This window comes from Triturus cristatus, chromosome 7, assembly GCF_964204655.1.
Source record: "Triturus cristatus chromosome 7, aTriCri1.1, whole genome shotgun sequence".
Classification (NCBI taxonomy): Eukaryota; Metazoa; Chordata; class Amphibia; order Caudata; family Salamandridae; genus Triturus; species Triturus cristatus.
Window position 1 is genome coordinate 543145001 of NC_140590.1, and position 19945 is coordinate 543164945.

General features: G+C 44.8%; 1 protein-coding gene across 4 annotated transcripts in view; it reads left to right on the forward strand.

Moving 5' to 3' along the window:
• The window catches only part of UNC13D (unc-13 homolog D), a 697875-nt gene that overhangs the window by 121304 nt on the left and 556626 nt on the right, over window positions 1-19945 (forward strand). The gene's annotated exons all lie outside the window — the stretch shown is intronic.

Genomic DNA, 19945 nt, shown 5'->3' on the forward strand with positions numbered 1-19945 from the left:
ACCTTACGGGTAATTGGAGCCACAAACGTGCTCCTAGGTCTAAATTCTTTGAAATCTGTTGTTCGCAAATTTTCTGAAGTAAACTGTCTGTTAAAAAAAAATACCGTAGCCTGAGCTTTCTCATGAATTTGTATAAGTCAATCTCCGTGTTGAAGGAATTCGTGTGAAAAGTGGGTACGAACGTGAGACCCTTGTTCAAAAGACTGGTCTGAACTTCGGTGAGTGAGACTGATGAAATATTGACTACTAGTGTTTCTTGGTTCTGCGACCTGTGCTCACAGGTTTTACTCCTGATTGATCTAATGGAGGATTGTTGGCTGTTGGGCTGACTTCTAAAAAAGAAACCTTTATGGCTGCTGAATTGGATGCTTCTGTGTCTGTCGGTATACTGACAGATGGAACAGGTGCTCTTGTCATACGTGTCGCTGACCGAAGCTTAACTCTCCTCTGTGGAGGTGGTTCAGCTCTTGTGAAAGGTGCGTTTTTGTGCATCGATCTCCGCCCAGGAGTACACTTCATCTAATTTGTAATCTATTGTGTCTCTCCTAAATTTGTGGACCTTTCGTTCATGAATCTCTTTTGCATATGTGTCAAGTTTGATGTTAATCTCCTCTAGTGTCGTTACCCAATTATCTGTCTCCATTCCTTGTTTAATACTATCTTGTAACTCTTTGATCTCTTGTTCTAAGCCTATCAAGACTGTAGATAATTCTTCTACAATTAAAAGTATAAGGTCGAGCGAACATTTATTAAGTATGGAGTACCATTTATCCATGAATTTTTTGTTGGCTTTAAACATCATGGGTTTCAATGGTAGTCTCAGCCCTCTCGGTATCCTGCTTGCCTTGTGATAATGAATTAATGTCGTGGCATGTAACCTCTGGTTAATCACACGACGCATTAAATATTCCAACTGTCGTAGTTGTTGTGTGACAGTTCCTTGGGTCATATCAAATGACCTAACCTCCCGAATGAGGCCATATATATATCCTGTGCTTCTGTGGCACTGTAAACCTTTGTTTCCGCTTTATTGTCAGTAAGGTGTAAGATATCCTCAAATGACATTTTGTTGGTGAAAAAGTGCTGTCTTGGGTGAAAAAAATGAAATTGTATAAATGAACAGCTGTAATGCACTCTTTTTGTCAACTGTATGCACAATTATACTATGAAACAGATAATTATTAAAATTGGTTTGCGCCTTCTGAAGTGGTTCCACCCTACCACCTGTTCAAAATTGAAAAAGCAAAACTAGGACCCATGTCTTAGACAGATGGCGCACTACCTTGAAAACTCAAATGACGAGTGTAATAGCTGAATATTAATCAGAAACCTTTTACATTAAGTCAAGTCAATGTTGTGAAATCAAAAGTTCATTTAATAACAGAAATCTTGCAATGTTTCCAAAAAATGATGGTGGAATCCAAAGCTTAATCTTCAATTTGCTTTATTCGAGGACGATCTCTTCAACTGATATTCTTAATGATTGTTAAATCAAAATGATGCATTTAAACGTGAATATTAATTTCCAATACATTTCGGGTGTCTTCTCACCCTTCGTCAGGGGAAATCTACAGAACAAACACATATATAATCAATCCAATTACTCATATAACAAAAAGACTTATTAATGTTCCTGCATCTGGAGCAGTTACTGCTAATGCAACTCCTGCAGTCAAATATTAATTTGTTACTTGATAATTTCACGATCATTCAGAGGGTTAGTTCCTGTGTGTCAAGAAAAATCAATGGAAGAGATCGTATAAAAACCAGCATAGCCATAAGCAGTCAGAAGGAATCTAAAACTAGCGTGACAAACCGTGTTTTGAAAGATGATGAAATGAGGATCATAATGAAATGAGAAATAAGAATCACCCGTGATAAACGTGCATGGTGAACCTGGTAAGTTAACTACCGTACTAGAAACTGTACTCTAAAAGACTGTTACGTGAAGTGAAAATCACCCGTGAAGGATGTGCGCAACGTGAACAATAAGATAAATACTTCCACTTCAATGCTTGAGACAGTGTACAAAAGTAAACCGCCGCGCTAGCCAAAAAGCTGCCGTTAATCAACTCGTGACGCCAAACTCTTGGTCTCAAATCAAGGACCCTGCGATGAAAATAACAGTAATTCGTAATCTCCCTGCTACATCTTCAAATGCGTAACTAATGTTGAAACAGATAAAGACTCCATGTTTACCTCCAAATTCGTAACGCTACTGGTGACTGTGCAAAAGCTTACTCAGTAGGTGGCAACTGTCCTTATGGACTTCTTGGTGTAAAAACTGCAAAAATTTAAAGAAATGTAGATAACCTTAAGTGTCCTGATGTACTATGTAACGTTTATAAAGTAGGCATTTTCTTGTTTAACCATTCTGTGTGCCTCTGCTTGTTTGTGTATTGACTGTCTGGTTTTTGAGTGACCGGGGCTGGGGAGGTGCATTCTCTAAGCCAGCCACCGGGGGGGGTTTGATGTGTGTCCTGCCTTTCCTGAACGAGACAGGGCTGGGCTGAATAGACCTGGGCTGCATTCAGATCAAGGTGAAGAGTTCTCACTAGCACCTGAATAGGCCCGGTCTGCATGCAGAGTGGTGGGAGGACATTTCCCTTGCACCTTAATAAGGCCTGTCTGCCTTACACAGTGTTGTCTCCATCTCCTGCCGGGAGGCTGCACAAGAGAGGACAGAACTGGTTTGAACTGGGCTCAGAGACCCTTGCACAAAGAGAACAAAGATATATTTTGGGTTATAAGTATTAGACCTGAAACCCCTAAACTTTAGACTACATGGAATCAAGAGAAATCTTTGCCAAGGAGAAGAGCTGGAGAAACTAAGGAGAAGTACTGCCCTTGCTGTGTGTCTGGGGTTGGCCTGCAGTTGCTGTTTTCTGCCAAGGAAAGGAGAAGTAATTTGCTTTTTGTTGTGTCCCCTGCTTGATGAAAGCCTCCAAGGGCTTGATTAGAGCTTGTCTCCTGCTTTGAAGTCTCAGCAACACAAAGACTTCACCCCCAGCTCCCCTGAACTCGAGGGATCGTGGCTGAAAAGATTGACGCAGCGACGCTCGCTGTCGCAGCATCAATTTTATTTTTCTAAACCGGCGTGGTGTCCATTTGTGGTAATATCACTGTGTTACTGTAAGTGTTGGTACAACTACTTTACACATTGCCTTTGGGATGAGCCTGTCTGCTCATGCCAAGCTACCAAGGGGATGAGCAGGGGTTATCTAAAGTGTGTATCCCCCTTACCCTGACTAGAAGCAAGGGTTCCTATTTGGACAAAGATACCTACACCTGCCAACTAGAGACCCTCATTTCTAACAACTAGTTTTAAAAAATATGAAATATTTTTGTGATTAAAATGGCAAAAAAAAACACAATGTAGGGAACTGATGATATGAATTCTTAAAGATTAAATACTTTCTAGTGCCTAAATACGAAAAGCACCAACTTGGGAAATCCTGGTCCCGTTTGACCAGAACAAAGTCAAAGTTTGAGGCTGACCGAACTGGAGCATGGGTCGGACACACTGAGCGGCAGGCCCTGGTCAAGTTTTTTTCTTAGGACTTATTTGTTTTTCTAGAGCTTTTTCTCTCAACGTCGAGCGAGGCACCTCGTCAGGTTGGGTTTCAAGTAGACTGTGGTGGCTTGGTTCAGCGTGAGTCCTATGCAAAATCCCAGAAGTCTTGAGCTCCAGAGCTTTCAGCAGGACGAACCCTAAATCCAGGGCGGGTTGTGGTATGATGAAGGCAGCTTGACTCTTGACGGGTTGGTCAACTTATGGGGCTTTTTTCTTCAAATTCTCCAAATGATCTCGGCTTTTGTGTGTCTTTTGCTTTCTCGCCCTAAGTGCCCCAGGTATGCTCAGACGTGAGTCCTAGGATCACTGTGACACTGGAATCAAGCTATCCTGATTGAAGAGGGGTGAAACCCCGAAACCGGTCCTAGGATGCTTGTTTCCAGTCCAGGGAGGACCTGGCCTGGCAGTTCGGGCTGGACTGTTCCCATTGGGCACAGGGTCAAGACTGATTTGCATATGGCTGGGTCCAAACTGGAATGGCATGGTGAGCAAAAAAACGATGGATTTAGGCCCAGATCTCTGTACTGGGGTTAATGTATGACATTGTTCTGCATTCTTTCCATCAATAGTTCTTTTTGCAATTGACACCCTGAGTGGGACGGGTATGCTCAGACGTGAGTCCCGTGCTCTCCATGCCACTGGAATCCAAAAAAACGGTCCTAGGATGCTTGTTTCCAGTCCAGGGAGGACCTGGCCTGGCAGTTCGGGCTGGACTGTTCCCATTGGACATAGGGTCAAGACTGATTTGCATATGGCTGGGACCAAACTGGAATGGCATGGTGAGCAAAAAAACGATGGATTTAGGCCCAGAACTCTGTACTGGGGTGAATGTATGACTTTGTTCTGCATTCTGTCCATCAATAGTTCTTTTTGCAATTGCTGGGGGCAGGGCAGAATGAAGGAGTGAGCCTCTGTTCTGTCCTACCTGTCATTTCCTTGTTAAAGACCAGTTTGGCAGCTCCCCTCCCCATCCTGCCTTTTGCTTTAGCTGCAGATCTCCTCTAATAATTAATTCTAAAGTCCAATGTGCATATAGTTTTATTTTAAAAGAAGCCTGCAAAGCTGGGATGCCTTTTAAGTGACAGCAGGCAACACAGTAGTGTACAATTGAGTGCATTAAATCTAATGGGCCTCTGAACCTACATGCCCTACCATATACTTTGGACTTGCAGATAGGTTTTCAGTACTAATTGTAATTGCACCTTATTACCATGTAATTTTAATCAGAGCACTGACCCGGAGTCTGGTTAGCAGAGGTTGGAGCACAATCAGAGGCAGAAGACCAGCATCTAGTAGTTAAATGGTGGCAAAAAGTGGGGGCGGCACTGCTAAAAGCCCTGGTTCTCACATGTTGAATTCATGTGATATATCGGCATACTAGGATGTATGGCCTAAGGGGTTATGTGTCGGTTTTACGATATGGGAGCAGTAAGAGAAAATGTAGTTATTCTCTAAAGGCAGAGTTGCTTTATACATTTGTGTGATGTTGGCTGATGCCTCATAAATAGACAGTCATGTGCTTAAGCACCATATAGTTAATAAGTACCTAGTTTATAGAAGGCATTATACCCTTTGTAAAAGTAATATTTAAGGTGATCACAGTATTCAGTTGAGCAAATATCATTCACATAAGTCACTGTAGCATGGTGGAATTAAGTATGTTAAGCTGTTGTTATGAAAATACCTTGTTTATAGACTCACTATTTAGTGCAGGCAGGGTAACCTGGTGGGACCACATTATTTGCTTAGGATTATTCTTGTATTGTACTAAGAAGGTAAGCAGTTGTTAGGACTACTATCTTATATTCTAATGATGTTGAATATTTTGTAGAATGGCTGCTGAATTTAGGTTTGGGTTACAGGTAAGCGAACACCATTCTTTTGGAGTATTTCTGTGTATTAAGACAAGGTGTATGACAAGGTGTATGAGCAACATCTGGTTTACCAATGACATTACGCCTTTGTAATATAAATATTTAAAATGCAGTCAAAGAATCTAGGTGAAATATTATAGTTTTGATTAACATAGCATTATTGCTTTCGTGTAGATTTCTATCCAAAATGACTAAAATAGGAAGTAGGAGCCATGAGTTATAAAAAACAAAAATGTGTCCACAGATAAAAAAACAAAAATAAATTGGAATATTATTTGGGATGGGTGTCTACTCACCTCAAAGAAAACCCACAGCATTTGTCAGAGCGAGCCCTCAAATACAGTAAATTAACAAGACCTCAAACCCCCCGATAGCTGTATCACAGAGCAGGCGGCTTAACTTAGGGCAATGTGGAAAGTATTTATGCAGTACCAAAACAGTAGTACAATCATAATGCAAAATTAAAATACCAATTCAAATTAGAAAAACATAGTAAAAGATAATACAATGATATAACACTCAGTAAGGGGAACCAGAAATATACATTTTTAAAGTTCTAAGTAGAGATAATGCCAAAAAGCACTAAGTGTCAATGGTTGCTGTAGACTGGAACCTAGACACAATTTGAAGCTCACTGCGATGGAGCGTGGGTCAGATACACCAACCAAGTTCATCCTTGACTTAAAGGACTAAGTCCTAATTCATCATGAGTACACTTCTGAAGCACCTAGGACCTCAGGGGAGGCACTTACAGACTCACAAGGTATCAGGCAGAGGACCACAGTAGGGTCCAGTCCAGGTCCATTTGCCACTAGACAGCTGGGTACTTCCGGGAAGGAGCCTCTTGGAGGTTTTCTTTATCCCTCTAGCTTGAACAGGAGGTCGGACTTATTACCTTTTGAAGTCCACATCTTTGTTGTGGGTACAAGAAAGAGCAGGTCCGCTACTTCAGGGCTCCTCTCAGGTCACTGATAGCAGGTCCAGTCCTCCTCTGTTCTTCCTCAGGTCCAGAAGTGTTTGCAGTGGGTGCTTGTAGATGCCACATTTCTGCCTGCCATGAGCTAGTGAGTGTGCATGACTCTTGGGCCAGCCCTAACCAATGGAGAAGTTCCCATGGGGTGGGGTGGGTGTGTGTGTGTGTGTGTGTGTGTCTCTCTATCTGTCTCTCTGTCTGTCTGTCTCATGGTATCCTAGTGTCCTCCCACATCTAACCCTAAAATCCAGTTTGTGGCAGCCACTGTACCCCCTAATAAAACCACAGGCATAAGTCTGGGAGGACAAAAGCGGGGTTTTTCCATCAACCAGACACTAGATACAGTCATTGTCTTGGCATCCGATTTCATTTCTTTCAAGCGCATCCCAGGTGGTATATATAAAACTCAGCGTCCTAAGTCTGGTAGGACAAAAGCAGGGTTTTTCAGCAGCCAGAAAATGGATACACAAAAATTGTCTTGGCATCCTGTTCTCTTCCTTTCAAGTATGCCGCAAGTGTCATAAGTAATCCACTTCAGACCTGTCAAGAAGGATTTGACACTAAGTAGGATGTGACACTAATGTCAAAAAGGATGCCCACATCCCTCATGTATATTCTGTGACGTTCAGAAGAGTCATCTCTGTCCACTTAGGTCGACTTGTCAATCACATCAAACTGTCATGCAGGTCCTGGGAGGAATTTTACACCAATTTAAATGCCAATCAATGACTGAGAAAAGTTGGAGAGCAAATACAGAATATTCTTCAGGAACATAGGACAAGGAAAAGGTGAAGTTGCATTCTATAATATTTTATGAAAATCCGACTTCACCATTGAAATGGGTTTTTAATAACTATAAAAATAGTGTTTTCATTATTTTTCTAGGTAGGCCCATTTCTGAGACACAGATTTAGGATTTTAATCTGTACTCTTGTTTTCTACATAGGACAGCTAGACCTGTCACAGTGAAAAAATGCTTTTGAGTGCTAGTCACTGTAAGGGCATGTTGGCATTAAATTTCTACCTGTCCTACCTTTAAATACCATGCACCCTGTTTGAGGACTACATGCCTACATAGGGGTGACATATTAATGGGTAAAAGGGAGGTTTTGTCCTGTCAAAGAGATTTATTTTGACAGGTTGAATTGCAGTTTTAAGAAGGCTACTAGTCAGGCTACACAAGGTAGGTCTGAAGCCATGTTTGCACTGTAATGAATAGTACAATAGGGTTCGCTGGTGCATTTAATTTCCAGGACCTGGGTACACTTTGTACTGTATACTAGGGGCTTATAGGCAAGTTAAATATGTTAATTAGAAATGTGCCACTTCAACCATGTTTAAAGGGGGACCTCAGTCACTTTGCTACTGGTTAGTAGGGGTAAAATGCACAGAGCCCTAAAGCCAGCAAAAATATAAGGTCCAGCAAAAGGTAGAATATCCTGGGTAACCATGCAGAAAATCGGATTTGCTTCACAAAATTATCGGTATTTTCCATTGTCGTTAATTGTAATGTTGTTTAATAGCAAACCTAGGATCACCTGTTGACGGTGCTTGTTCTCGTATTTAACCACACAGAGGATAGGGTATTTAAAAGCCCATTGAAATGGTTAAATCTGATTGTAAGTCTGAATTCTTCAAACAGTGATCAACAGATTTCAAAATTGTAAGCAGATATGGTAAACCAAAACATATTCAACTTGGTGAAGTTTACTCCCAACATTTTCTTCTTCCGTCCCCCCCTTGTGACAGATCATTGGATGCATGCAGTATTATTTGGTCTCCTTAGTCTTTCTCCCAACAGTATTTACTGGTCACCCCAATGTAGAATGACAGCCTTTAAGACCTCCAAGCTCATTGTCATGGGTCAGACTTCTGAAGGTTTTATTTGTCTCAAGTCTGACCTGAAAGACTTTACTTTCAGGAACAGTGGGAGAAAGGTCATGGATATGGACCAGCAAGGGGGCTCTTAGCCAGAGGAGGGGACAGAGACACAGAGGCTGCTGACTGTGTGCCTATGTAACTGGGTGTGGTGGCAAGTCTTCTTTCATACAGAGAATGTTGGAGACAAACTCTTTTTTCGAACCAGTGAAGCCTATTGTTTTGTGCATTGTTGTTTTGAGCCTACCAACAGGCATCAAAATAGTTTGGTTAATGTTTTGTTAAGAAATGTGTATAGCTGTAACCTAATAGATAGGGAACATGGTTTACTTTGTACTAGTATCATTGACCCCTATTCATGTAGTGTTGTACCGATCTTCTATGACTATTCTATGATGAGGTGAGCTTCAGTCTAGCTTTGTGAAATATTTTTCTTGTCACTGTGTACAGATAGTAACAGAAATATGAATTTGTATTCAGAGAACAGCATATATTGGTTTACAAATCTTCATCAACATGTAGTAAATTTGACAGCCAAAACGTGTTTCAAGAAATTGTTTTGCTTCTTCAGCGCTTAAGATTTAATTAGTCCAAGGAAGTTTTATTTCCGTTATCATAATAAGAAGTTCCCAGATAATCCTCGTGGCATATGAGAATTAGCGCCGGCCATTTTCTCTTTTCTGTGATTGTAAATATGAATTCATATTAGTTTCGTGGAGTCCTGGGCATTTCATCCTACTTACCAACTTTACTTTTTCCCTGCACATTTATTCACACTTTCTAGAGCTCATTTGCTAAACAAACATTGGCAAAGCCAATAGGTCTTGCCTATGTGAGATTTATTGGCTTTGCTAATGTTTTTTTAGCTATGTTGCAAATGGCCTAAAATAATGTAAAAAGCTGTATGACACAGCCAGCACTGTCCGCGTTATAGTGCTTTTAAAATCTTTTTATTTTCAGCTATGCTGCACTGAAGCGAACGCTGCTGTATAATATGACTCAAACATTGACAAAGCCAATACATCTCATATAGGCGAGAGCTATTGGCTTTGCCAATGCTTGGGATGGAATGCCATATGGTAAGTATTTATATAGTGTTTACAATGGCTGAAGTGCTAATGTTGTAGAATGGAGAATATCTTTGCCAAGGTATTGGTATCACCAGATTCAGAAGCATTTTTAGGCCATACAAAAACTGAAAATGTGCCATATAAATGCTCTGATTGTAATATAGGTTGTAGATAGTCATAAACGTCCAATAGGTTACAACTTTTATTACAGTGATGCTTTAGGCTATGTGTTACTTTGTGTGCAATGGTTACAAAAGAACGAAAAAATCACTCCTGACTGCTTGTTTAGTAGTAAAATATAGTAATAATCTGTGTTTGTTGGGCTTCCTAGACCTTTTGGCCAGTGGCGGCTAATAGGGAAAGGTGACTGGGGAGCGGTGGGGTGAGAAAGTAAAAAAAGAAGAAAACTTACCTGCTGGTTGCCAGCTGTCGCCTCCCCACCATTGCAGGAAGCACCCAGGCTCCCAGCTAATCACAACGCTATTTTACAGTAGCATTGTGATTGGTCTGAGCACGGTGGTTCAGTGTTCAGAGAAGGACTGGGAGGCTGGGCATGTTCTCCACCCAGGCTGTGCAATACGGCTGGTGGAGAACATGCAAAGTGAGCATGACTGTTTTGCCGGTCTAAGTCAGCCGGCCAAACCAACATGCACACTTTATGGTTTAAATCTTTTTATTGCTTAACACCAAAAAATACAGTGTTGTTCTCAATTGGGTAATGCAGAGTATACAATGGTATGGTACCATAAATTTGGTGTACAAAGGTAATTAGTATCAAATAAAACTTCCCCAGTCCCTCCTCAATGCCCCCCCCCCCCCCCCCTCCAAAACACTCAATCTAGTCTGTGGCTTGTGAGATGATGTGTAAGTCTTCAGTGTGTTCATAAGGCATTGTTACTGTCGGTGGTTGGGGTTAGTTCTGCTAATCGTAGGACTCAGAGGTATTTGGGGCAGGTCAATTCTCGTGTGAAGAGTGATATATATGGTTGCCACTGCGATCCAAAGCATGCTCCTTGATTATTGAGGGAAAGGGTGATCCTCTCCATCCCCAAGATTAGCCTGAGGCAGTGGAGCCAGCCCAGGTGAGTGCGGGGGGTTGTGTTGTCCCCCAGTGCCATTGAATGTTTTGGATTGCCACACCCAGGGCTATGCCAATCTGTTTCCCCCGTCTAGATCTAAGTGGGTAGGTGAGGCGATTGGGAAAGCCCAGAAGTGTGTATGACTGGAATCTAGGGAGCTGAGTGCCTAGATGTAGGTCAATATCATCCAGTACTTGTGACTAGTAGGCTTGGCTATATGGGCAGTCCCAAAGTAAATGTACTAGTAAACCACCGGTGCCGCACCCCCTCCAGCAAGTCACACTTTTCTTAGGATCGAACCTGTGCAGGCGTTCTGGTGTTTAAATACCAGTACATTGTTACTTTAGTGAGGCTTTCAGTAAGAGCCATATTGCAAGTGGTGTAGCGGGCTCTTTAATAAATGTACTCCCATTCCTTGCTGGTCAGGGATCTCTCCAACTCCCTCTCTCATCGAGCCTCGCCAGGCTTGTGAGTGTCTAGTAGGCTGCAGGAGAAAGGTGTAGAGGTCCGAGAGCAGTCTCCTATCTGTGGTTGTAGATACTAGCCATCATATGGAGAAAGATGTCTCTGCATTTGGGTCTTATTGCCTGGCTGTACAAGCCAGTGGCGCAGTTGCCAGTAGTGCAGTCTCACTGTCTCAGGAATAGCATAGTCCTCACGTAGTTGAGTGAAGGGGGATCACCCCCTCTTCATCAAACCTACATCCCACTGAGTGGCAGGGTGACTGACGCCACCTGGAGAATGCCCCAGGGCTGTTGCCTGGCTGTAAATCCAGGTTATCTAGAAGGGGTGTCAGAAGCAGAGGGAAATGAGGTTAAGCCACATTTGGTGCTGCAACGGTCCCAAGCCTCCATTGTCGCCTTTGTGATCGGGGATAGGTACAGACTCATTGGCCTATGCACTTTTTTAAAAACTGGGATCATCCATAGGGATGTGCCGGCGATGGTGCGGTTCTCAAAGAGACAATGTTGTTCTGACTCAGCCCTGTTCCATTCAGACAAATACCGCAGTTGAGTGGCAAGGTAGTAGAGGTGTAAATGTGGTATCCTAAGGCCCCCAGATCCTGAGGGAAGATAGATAACCTCTCTCCCCAGGTGAGGGCGGCTCCCAGCCCAACCAAAATGGTGTAATTCTGATTATAGTTTGTAGAAAATCCCTTTCGTGGGCTCTAGAAGAAGCATCCAAAAAAGATACAAATCCCTGGGCAGAATGGTAATTGTGAGAGCTGCGACTCTTACCAACCAGGAGATCCCATGCGGTCTCCAGCCGGCTAACTCAGTTTTAATGTAGCTATGTAATGCTTGGTAGTTTATGAGTGAGGTAGTTTGAAGGGTGGAAGCCAGGTTGATCCCCAAATAATGAACCAACGAAGTTGCCCACTGAATGGGGTATTTCACAGCAAGATGGAATTCAAGTTCTGAGGTCAACAATAGATTTAGAGCCTTGGACTTGGTTACATTTACTCTGAATCCTGAAGCGAAGCTGAATGATTCTAATTCGGTCAAGAAGGCGGGAAGAGGTACCCCCGGCCGGCCGGTCCAAAGTAGCCAGTAATCTGCGTATAGACTGATCTTATGAGAATCCCCTCCGAAGATAGTCCCGATGATGTTGGGATTGTCCTGGACCCTCTGAGACAAAGGCTCCATGTACAAGGCGAACAGCAGTTGGGACAGGGGGCACTCCTGCTACTTCCCCCTGCTTATAGCGAATGGCATGGAGACGCAGCTGTTCAACGTGACGGATGTCGCTTGGAGATGGTAATAATTTACCACCCTAGCTCGGAATGGTGATACCATTCTCCCCGGGGGCTCAAGAGCCTTCTCGATGAGATGCAGCACTCGCTTACTGTTGTCGCTGGTTTGACAATGGAGGATGAAGCCTGCCTAATCAGTGTCGAGAATAGACTGCATGCAGGGGCTTAGTCCGGACGCTAGGATGCCTCTGAATAGTTGGTCCACGTTCAGGAAGGAAATCGGCTGGTATGATTCACATCTCTGGTGGTCTTTGCCGTGCTTGGGAATAACTGACACCAGGGCTGAAAGCATTGAGGAAGGGATAGCTCCAGGAGCCGAGAAGGTATTAAACAACTGTGCAAAGATCTGGGTGAGGGTTTGGCAAAATGTTTTATTGAAAATAGATGCGAAGCTGTCAAGGTCTGGCGATTTCAGGGACTGTAATTGGGAGATCGCCAAGATCACCTAGACTGATCTCGTGATCCAGGGAAATGGTCTGGTCAGAAGATAGGGGGGTCGTCCACGAGATAAGACGTGCCACTTTCATGATTCAGGTTTTGGGCGGCATATAAGTCTGCGTGGCACTTCTTGAATTCTTCGGCGATGGCGACGTCATCTTTTAATCTGTGACCTCGAATGTATCTACGAGAGAGCGGACACCCCTCTGTTGCTGCTGTACGCGTAAGTGATTTGCCAGGGGACGACTGCTCCTGTCGCTTTTAATTATAGAAGGCATGGCATAAATGTAGAGCTGCATATTCAGATCTGTCAAGGTCTATGCTGGCAATTTGCGCTCCAGTGGCTGTCGGCTGCCGCCAGATTCTCGGGCCCCAGGGCGCTGATATATACCCTCTAATTCTGTAATTGGTGCTTACAGTTGATCTTGTTTTGTCTTGCGCTCTTTATTCTTCGCAGCTGAAATAGCTATAAGTTCCCCCCCCCGGAATACTGCCTCAAGTGCCTGCCAGAGTGTGGCGACTGAGATCTCAGGAGTGTCATTGAGCATCAAGTAGTAAAGAATGACTTTTTTCACCTGCTGCACGACATCGGGCATGCAGTAGGGTGTCGCGCTTTCGCCTAGAACGATTTGCGCGTCGTGCCGGTGGACCTTTCAGTTCCAATGTAATAGCCGAGTGATCTGACAATGCGGCTGGGTAGATACCCGCACTGTTGGTGTGTGCGAGAATTTCTTTTGGCCCAGGAAGTGGTCTAGTCAAGCGTAGGTTTTTTGCGCGTGTGAGAAATAAAAGTAGGCGCGGGTGTGTGGGTTAAGTGTCCCCCAGATGTCCCAAGTCTCTGAGCCACCTGTGTCCCTCCCCAGCCAGTGCCCCAGTCTGGCCATGTCTCTGTGTGGATCTGTCCAGGGTGTTGTCTAGAACTAGATTGAAGCCCCCCCCTACAAAGACCTACTGTTTGGACGAGTGGAAAAAGTCCGTAGTGATGTGTGTAGGAATGCCTCCTGGCCCTTGTTAGGGGCATAAATGAAGGCTATCACGAAAGACCAACCATTAAGAGTAAGTTGGTATGCCAGTAGGTGACCCGTCACCTCCCACACACACGGAGGAATAGGGAAATGCAATACAGCGGTGGCACGTGCTTCATAAAAAAATACTGCTCCCACCCACAGAATTGTGGCATGCTTCATCATTGGGCTGACTTTAATACACCCCTGCGCAGACCAACGTCTGGGGTGGAGCAAAGGGGAGGGGCAAACAATACAAACCTAAAAGTTGGGACCACCAAAGAAAAGTGCAGTGAAAGTTAAAACTAGCTCGGAAGTGTCCCCTCTCGAAATGTTATTCTTGGGCCCCCCAGCTAGGTCTAAAAACCTGAAGGTTGGTGGTGACGGGAGAAGATAAAGATTTCCTTCACCCCTTCTTACTGCCAAAGTGTCGACATGTTTCTGCCGTTTGATACGTGCCCTCAGTGTTTGGCCACACCAGCATTCATTTAAAAAATAATAATAATGACTTTGATTACCATATAGACTTCGCCCGTTGTCATAAACATTACAGTTTGGTAGTTATCGATTATCGTACTGCTGATACATGTTAATAGAAACATACTGATGTGTGCACATAGGCACAACTAGAAATTGTCATATTGAAACAAAATCATTTTGTCTTGTGTGTTTGTAAGAAAATACATTATTTTGAGTAGGTTATTAACAGAACTTTTAACATTGTCCCTACAAAACCCGCTCTCCCCCTCCCACCTTCTGGCCTGCCAGGTCTGCATGTCACACCAGCATTCATCAGGACCCTTCGGATCCCAAAGTGTGTTGGCCTCTGTACCTGAATTAGGAATTCTTTGAATGCGTTACTTCCAATCAGAGGGCTCCCCTGTATAACACACACTCAGTATTCTGTGGTGGAAACACACAAAGGAGGAACTTAAGTCCACTGCACCTAAATTGCGCTCACTCATGCTCTGTAATAAAAAACAAACTTACCAAGTTTCATTTACTACAACGCTAAAACTAGAGAGAGATTGGAAGTGACCCCCAATCTCTCGCTAGTTTTAGCGTTGTAGTATATGACTCGGTGAGTTTGTTTTTTATTGCGCAGCATGAGTGAGCGCAATGTAGGTGCATTGGACTTAAGTAAAGGAAAAAACGGTTACCAGCGATGAATGTTTGGTGAATATTGTTTCACTTTGAATGTCTGGTCCGATTAGAGACTGAGAGTTCATAATTACCACTGAATTGGTTAGAATGAGCACCTAGGGCGTGCAGGGTTGCTTTGTGAGATGGGAGTATTTAATCAGGGGTTTCTAGTGGCTGAGTACGGACTCTTGACAGGGGTCCATCAAGCCTCTCGATGAGTAATTATGTTCTCCGTTAGGGTCTTTCCCCCGCGTGTTATACAGAGGAGCCTTCTGCTTGAAGTAACGCATTCCAAGAATACTTAATTCAGGTTCAGAGGCCAACACACTTTGGGATCCGAAGGGTCCTGATGAACGCCAGTGTGACCCAACACTGAGGGCACTTATCAAACGGCAGAAACATGTCGACACTTTGGCAGTAAAGAGGGGTGGAGGAAATCTTTATCTTCTCCTATCACCACCATCCTTCACGTTTTTCGACTTAGCTGAGGGCCACAGGAATTAAATTTCGAGAGGGGACACTTCCGAGCTAGTTTTAACCTTCACTGCACTTTTCTTCGGTGATCCCAACTTTTATGTTTGTATTGTTTCCCCCTCCCCTTTGCTCCACCCCAGGCATTGGTCTGCGCAGGGGTGTATTGTAGCAAGCCCAATGATTATGCATGTCACAATTCTGTGAGTGAGGGCAGTATTTTTTAATGAAGCACGTGCCACCGCTGTATTGCATTTCCCTACTTCTCTGTGTGCGTGAGTCATTTATTAGGGGAGGTTGGAGTAGGGGGATATTGCCTCTCCCCTCTTCTTAGTGTGCGTGACCCCTCACCTCCGCCACCTTTGGACCAATGTTACCTTTGAAAGTATGGGCCATCAGTAGAGTGACCCCTACGGTTTTGATGCGTCCCGATGAGAAAAACTGATGGGGGGAAAGCTCAGGAACGGAGTCTGACAGTCCTGTGCCAGGAGGTGGGTCTCTTGGAGGAGACCGGGATCAGCCTGCGAGTTCTCAAGGTAGGACAGGACCACCCTGCCTTAGGACAGGACCACCCTGCGTTTAACGTGGTTATTGAGACCCTTTACATTAAGGGAAAGATCCCTAAGTGGAGTGTCCACCATGTTCAAAGAAACGGGTATGAGCATCTGTCCCCATGGTCTCCGCTGCGTGGCATGGCGTATTGTGCCCCAACAAATCCACCCATACAGTGTGTCTCCAACATCATAATAGTTAGGAGTTTGGTGCCCCTTGAGTGAACTAAAATTCTAGTGAAAAACATCAAACAAACAGGTAAAGTTAACCATGTGCGTTGCAAGTAGAGGAAACAGTTCAAAAAGTCAGATTTACACCACAAGGGGTGAATTTGTGGCCCCATCCCATGGTACCCCCTTCCCTACCACGGCTGTGCAGAGTGTGATTGTACTTGCCCCACTGCGTCCAAAGGAGTCTGCTTTAGCCAGAGCTTCTGGAATTGAGATCAATGCTGCTTGTTGGCACCTGGTGATCGTGATTCGATCTAGACGAGTGTAACCTCCTCCTTGACCACCAGGTACGCCACGGGGGGCGACCACCTGTTGCTCGGGTCAGGGGCATGCGAGGTGACACACTCCGATGGTAAAGCGATGCCCAGCACTTTGCATGTCTCCTCCAATGACAGAAGCTTATAGAGATTCCCTTCCAGGCGAAAAATGAGTTGAAAAGGATGCCCCCAGGAGTACACCACTCCTATGTTCCTGAGGTGGGAAGTCACTGGCAGGAAGGCCTGTCTCTTTGTAGGGTGGATGCCACCAGATCTTGGAAGAGAGTAGGCTTCTGATCCCGGAAGGTGATGGGATGTTTCTCCTGGGCTTTGCAAAGGATGTCTTCCTTTCATTGGGAAACCGTGCATGCATACCAGGATGTCTACTGGGTGGGCTGACTCCACCGTTGGAGGGCCGACCCGTAAAGCTCGGTCCAACTTTATCTCGGTGACTGGTAGAACATCAAGCACTGCATGGAAGAGGTCCGTAAGGTAGCCAACAAGGTCCTTGCCTTCTGCCTTCGAGGCAATGCTCCTGACCAGATATTATTCCGACGCGAACTGTTCTCAAGGTCCTCCGCATGCGCCTGAAGGGCCAGTTGTTGGTCGCAGAGATGGAGTATTTCTTGTTGCAGCAGTCTGACGTCTTCCACGTGTCCGTTTTCATGATACTATAATGCAGCTACACAATCTCCCAGAGAGTTCATGTCTCTCCTTAGGTCTTTGATGTCACTTGAGAGTTCCTTCTTGACCTCCTGGAGGCCCTCTCGGAAAAAAGCGAACCGTGACTCCAGAAAGGAGTGTTTTACCTGTTTCTCCCAGTCCTCTGTCTGCATCATGGGGGGTGAGGGGGTGGGAGCTGTAGGGGCATGGTCCGCAGGATTTTTCTCGGTTGGTCTGGAGAGCAGTTCTTAAATGCTACGTTCCTTCTTGGTTCGTGCCGTAGCCATAGCCAGGCAATTCAGTCAGTCCACCTGGTGTGTAGCTCGGGTGGTGTTACATCTGAATCCCTCATGTACTGGACACTTGCAGAAGAGATGACGTCCCTTCTGTCCGGCTCTTTCGGTGACTTTACCTGTGTCCTAAATGCTGATGCTCCCCGTCCTCGCATCTCTTCTCCAGGTGTGCTCCCCCCCCCCTCGACACCCCAGATTTCCTCCGCAGTCCTATGGGGCCTGAACAGGGCCACAGGCAGCTAAGAGTTCCCTGGGGGGGGGGGGCACTCTTTGTAGCTCGCCGATCCGTGATGTGCTCGAGAGCCGCCACCGTACAGTAACTGCAGGCTACCCAACTCGCCAATCCGGGGTTCACCTCCACAGCCCCCTGTTCGGCCGGGATGGAGTGTTTACTGGAGCCGGCACCCTTCAGGACACCTGTGCCATGATCTGATTCAGCCTTCCCCCAGGGCTGATGTCGAGTGAGGAGGCGATGTTGCTGGGGGAGGTCCTCTCTAATTGTAGTGCTGAGCTCCCGCTGGTGTGGGTACTTCTCTGTCTAGCACTATGGGTCAAGGGCCGCGGCAGGAAAACTGTTCTTCAGCGGTCCGTCCCGCCGTTGCGAGGTGGGCGGGTCAGGCAATTGCTAGGCTCTGCCGGGCTGGAGGCCTCAGTCCCTGCACTGGGGCACAGACACTCACTGGCTGGTGCCTGCTGCTGTTGGCCGGTCGCAGCCTCCTCTCTGCTGGTCTTCCCTAGGCCTCCGGCAGAGCCACCCTAGTCCACATAGGTGCTGCTGCCCAATTCCGCAAAGCGGGTGTCCGCTGCAGGCAGGCCATCCGTCGGCTCCTGCTCCGCCTGGCCTCACCCCTCACGTCCAGACCGTAGCTTTGTCGGCGATGTTCCGGAGCCCAGACAGGACTGCAGAAAGTCCAGGGGAGTGCTCCGCACCCCCCTCGCTCACTGCTGTATTTTCGGGAGCGCAACAAGGCAAGGGTGTAAGGTTAGGGCAGTGGATACGGGCGGCTGGACCATCTAAGCCATGCCCCCTTCATACGCACTTTAGAATGTGCTCACCACTCCTTCCCCTGGCCCCTGCTTTGGCCAGCCCAGCCCTGTTTCTCCCCACACCTAAGCAGGAACTGAAAATAGAATGATAATGTTCCGTTATTATCATTTTATTTTTCCTCTGCACTGCTGTTAAAGTAGTGGGGCAACGCTCCTCCACCTTAGCGGAGGAGCCGCCACTGCTTTTAACTCTTGTACCACTGCACCTGCTGCACCATTCAAATCATGACCCTAGTGTCTGCAAGGTAACTGCACTTGTGACTGCTTGTTTAGTTGTAAAATATCGTAATTTTCAGTCCTCAGTGGGGTTCCTAAGCCTTTTAGCCCCTGTGCAACAGTATCTGTTGCACCATTGAAATCATGACCCTAATGCCGGCAAGTACAAATTAATAAATCGTTTATATCCAGTAATATATGTGTTCTTAAAAAGGCAGTTGCAGACGGAATACATAATTATTGTGCAGTTGAACATAAACACAAACGTTTTCATAAAAGTACCTTTAAGTTTATACAACTCTCCAAAACAAGTTGCAACAGATGTCATAAATAAAGCACATACTTTAAACATCAAAGTGAAAACCAAGCATTGTTAAATTATGTTAGAATGTGGCTGGATCTTTCCTGTGAAAAGATCTTCACCTGTGCTTGATAGTGAATAGGCCATAAATTGCCCAAAGTCACCATATGTTAAGCTAACACTGAAACTGAATTTTTTGTTACTTTGTTCCTAAAAAGGCGGTTTCACAAATTAAATGAAGAAGAGGAATTTTGCAAAAAACCTGCAAACGTATTGTGCAGCTGAAGAACGAGACACCTTTTTGAGATGGATATGTGTAAAATACAGTTTAGGAAAAGAAGAGCCCAAGCAGGCTCCATGAAAAAAGTGCGCAGCATTCCTCATTCCTACAAACCCTCTCCCTTTGAAGCAAAATAAACACCAGGCTCCCAGGAAAACACAGCTTGACATTTAACCTTGGTCTTAGACTGACCAGCAAATGTGATGAGATTAGAACAAGATTAAAAGGCCTGTTTATTGCAGAAAACAAGTTTGTGGAAGAATACTGTAAACATTGCTTTAGCATGGGGATATATGAACTCAAACTGCACAGCCTAAAGCAAATAAAGCCAGCAAATTGAAAGGCAGAAAATGTGAGTTACAAAGCCAACAGCAACCCACGGGCAGAATGGATTCCCAGGTCAACTTTCTGAAAGTCTCTAAGATGTCTTTAGCATTACTAGAGAGATGCGGCCACCTAAAAGTGACTCCACCTATTTTTACAGTATTAAGTCAGCATCTTTCCAAGTAAGAAAGAACTCATGCCTAGCATTTAGCTTTATTAGGAACTGCTTCACTTCTGCCGAACTCACTTCCAGTGGACTTAAGTGAAACTCACCCTGATGTCTTTTTGCCAATATTGAAAGCCCATCTCTTCAGACTATTTCTAAATAATTACTGTACCGATCCTTTCCTCTCCTCCCCTAAAATCCTGCTATCAAAGCTAGTCTGTAATTGCTGAATGTCTGTCACTTTGTTTCTTTATTCCTTTTAAAAGCGGTTGTAGTTTGTAGAGCTGGAAACCCATCTTTTAGGATTTTCTTTCAGGGTACTTAATCCACTATCTACACATGTCCATCTTTTCCCTACT